We start from the raw sequence: 4,196 nt of genomic DNA, 5'->3' as shown, positions 1-4,196 counted from the left end.
TATATATATTGTGAAATAGATTTTTTTTTTATTTTATCTTATAATTCTAAAATGATGATGCTAATAAATTCGAATAAAAAATAATTGTATTTGGGGCGTTTCTTGGCACAAACGTTAATTGTTGAATTGATGCTGTTGTTTTTGAAGCGCAGACAATACAATAAGTAAAAGACGCTCTGTCCACCGTGACGAATCGAACCCTAAGTTTTAGCGATTGGGGGACATTTGAATTGAAGGAAAAAAATGTGTGTATGCATATATAAATATGGCTATATTTCTGTTAGAGAGGTAACACAAGTAGTAGACACAGTTACAAATCCCGATTTGTAAAGATTGTAAGGTGGTGTGGGGTCATTTCTTTATTTTTTTAAATCATTTATTGGGTTATTTTACACTGCTAATACAAAAACAATATTGATTGGAAACTACCTCCTACTTTAGGGCTTAGTTCCCTGAGCTGTGGGAGGTCTCAGTATAACTACATACGAACGTAAGTATTTCATACATTAAAAAAAAAGAAGATAAACTTAATATAGTTAGGCTTGCCCATTAAATAAATACTTAACAATATATACTGTTTAAAGTGAATTGGTAATTACATAAATATTTATAAAAAATAAAGATGTTTATTCTACTAAATTATTATAAGATTTTAGATTACACGCTTTACTATTCCTATAATTTATTTAATTTAGGCTTAGTTATTTTTTTTTCTATTGATTGTTATTTACCATAATTTCCTATAAGTTATTTAATTTAGGCTTAGTACTTATCTCCAATTATTTATCCACCTTTTGTTTTTATTTCAAATCAATAACATACTTTTTTAGATTGTTTTTTTTTAATTGTTTTGGTTTATTAATTGTACGTATTTGTTCCAGAAGTGTATTAAAAAGTTTCGCACTAACAAAATGTCAGTGTCTAAACCCTACTGTTGTTCTTCTCCTAAGTAACTCATACAGACGATTAACTACTCCCCCTGTGTTACCAGAATGATCTAATCACTTTACTGAGTATCTAGCACTACTGAATCTAATCAATGCACTATGGATAGTTGATTAAACCTCTGAGGAACAAACACAATTTATGTATTTATTCTATGTAATTCTCCGACGTTATGTGACTAAGAGTCTTGATATGAAACGTCTACAGCATATCAATGTATTTTCATAATGTGGGCAATGTCAAGAAACAACCACCTAACGCTGGTATTCGTCCACATAGCATTTATTATTTACAAGTATTTTATTTCAGTAACAACAGTTTGAAGCTCAAGTTTTCCAACAATATTTGTATGTTCTTTTAAAGACATACTTCAAAAACCAACGAGTTGTTTTTTTTCTTTAAGCCCTCAAAATAAAATTTGATTTTAAGAAAAATAATCACGTTAAAAATACCCCTTAAAAATTTAATATTGCTAAACAAATCCGAGTAACAGTCAAAATCACTGCTGGTGATTTTAATCACAAATTTGTCCCGTGAGAATTTGTCACCGATGGCTTAACGTTAAGTTTGAAGGCTCATAACGTTAAAATGCGAGCTTGAATCCCTGTGATTGATACAGGGCAGATAGCCTATTGTGCAAGCTTTGCGCTTTAAAAACCAAAATATTTAGCACATTGAATACAAAACCGTATAATTTAGCGCCATCTATTGACGTTATTTAACGTTATTTTGAAATATACTATTAAATATATATTTTTCCGTTTAAGAGTTTACTTTACGTTACCTTTTACAACCATTTCTTTAGCATCCAGGAAAAAATAAAGATTTTTATTATAAACCACATATGGCAGATACATAAAAAAATCACCTAGAAAAATAACACCGTTGTATCAAACGAATACTTTACGATAAAAGAAAATAAGTCAATGAGAGACAGAAATGCATGTTTGTCTAATATTCACATTAAATGACATTAGTTATTACGTGAAAGCTAAAGTGTTACAAATTGTGGTCGAAATAAAGGCACCTAAATATATCTTTTCAATCGCAAATAGTGCGGTTTTTTGGTACATGTTTTTTAAAGGGGGGGGGGGAATTCACTTTTTCAAGTGTGCAAAATTGTGGAAAATGAAAAATAACCTTATAATTGTTTGTTTGTTTTGTAATTAAGCACAAAGCTACACAATGGGCTATCTGTGCTCTACCCACCACGGGTATCGAAATCCGGATTATAGCGTTGTAAGTCCGCAGACATGCCGCTGTGCCACTGGGGGGCAACCTCATAATAGCAGCATTAGTATTTCTCATCTGAGACAGGATAAAAACTCCAATGCTCAGGTATAGCCATCCTCAATAGACCTTTTTTTTTTCTTGCGATAACAACGAACCTGGTGATAAAACAGTGAATAAGTTACGTCAGTTTTCACTCAAGCCTTGGAAGGGCTTGACTCATCTAAGGTCAACTAAAGAAAATACGACTTGTATTCGTCCCCGCCCACCCCTAGTTTGGTGTCATTGCATGGGGCTAACTTTCTTCAAAATTGGGGTGAAAGAATAGGGAAGAAACAGCGAACGAAACGAAGCGAGAAAAATTTTTTCGCTAATAAACATTCAAAGTGGGATGCCACATGCCCCTTCCGCCCGCCTGATTCGGCGCTTACGTATCCGTGTGTCATTTTGTTTTCTTACTTTACGACCAGCGTCCATATCTTATTGTTTAGGGTTCATTCTACCATGTAAAAACGTTGGAATAAACAGTCATCTTGTCCAGTATTTTTATACCCGATACTTGACGAAGTAACTAGATCAATAGATATAGTTCCTTAGGGTCCCCGAAAGTTTCATGTTTCAAGAGTAAATAAAATCCAAATTAATAGTAACAAATATTTTTATATCTTGCTTTTTAAGTTCATATGCCGTGCTGTATTGTAGTCTACAGAGTGCATAATTCTTCTCGTGATTCATGGCTTGCGCACGTTTTACTGACGAACACGACAGTACAAATTGAAAGGTTAAGCGTCCCTTATGTGACGTCATTTTAGTGTCTACTGTCTGACTGACAAACAACACACTATCGTATAATGGTGCGAGATGTTAAAATAATACCCCACCAAGCGGCTTTCGAGGAAATTAAGCTATAGCACGATTAAGCAAAATGTGGTGTTTGATTTGAAGATGGCGTTATGTTATAATGTTCATGGATGCTTAAAAACACATAAAGCAGAAATAAAGTTTCATCATATATCATCAGCATCAACGAACTAAGATGCTCACTAAAAGTAGTTGGCGAAGATCAAACGAGTAAATTCCCTAACTGTCAAATCATGATACCATCACATTATAGTCGTAGTGTTATTAAAATAACTGAAGTAAATGCTATACACTCAATTCGTATGCATTCAAGAACAACAAAATAAAACCAAAAATTGTATAAATAATTCGTGATGACATAATATTTAAGTAGGCAAAAAGTTTGCCTTTTCAATCCATCTAAGGATCGTTTACAGCTAATTATACACTTTACTAAGAAATCATGATTAAATAGTGGAAGGGCAAAAAGTTAGTCAGCACCGCTGCCTACACATAGCAGGATTAATTGTCACAGTTATAATACCCACAAAGGTAAAACAGTGACGTGTTCAGTTATCCAGTGTAGTTATAAACGTTGGACGCAAATGCAGACCCGAGACCGGCCTAAACTTACGATAAGCCTTGTTCTACATGAACTATTCTTCTGGAGCCTTTTGCTAAATATGTAACACATTAGACTTTGACAGTTGATTGTTTGTTTGTTTTTCGTTTTTTCAAGGATACAGCTATGAAAATTTACCTTAATAAGCAACTAAGTTTGTTTGTTTGTTTTTTTTCAGCTATTATTTTCAGAGCTTATTTTAAGACATTTTCTGCCCAATGCAAAATTAATGTTTTTTTTAAAAACTAGCACCTTGACTTTAGGTAATTTAATGCTATGGCCTTTCAAATTAGATTTTATGTTATCTAATAACAGTAATATAACTAAACCTTTGACGATTTGAAAGAGTTTAGATTTACTAAAGTAAAAAAAAATTAGTAAAATAGTTAACAAATAGTAAATGGTTAACAAAATACGCAGTATATTGTTAATAAGTGCTTTCATCCTGAACACTTACCCAGGAGCTTGTAGGCCTTTATCTTCAGGTAAAAATTCTCAACACATGTAAGTGGTGGAACGGTATTTTAAGGGTCAGTTGACACGCCTAGTTAGTGGGATA

The sequence above is a fragment of the Limulus polyphemus genome, unplaced genomic scaffold (assembly GCF_000517525.1).
Source record: "Limulus polyphemus unplaced genomic scaffold, Limulus_polyphemus-2.1.2 Scaffold3118, whole genome shotgun sequence".
Classification (NCBI taxonomy): Eukaryota; Metazoa; Arthropoda; class Merostomata; order Xiphosura; family Limulidae; genus Limulus; species Limulus polyphemus.
The sequence above is the reverse complement of the archived record's forward strand: the minus strand, read 5'-3'. Positions refer to the sequence as shown.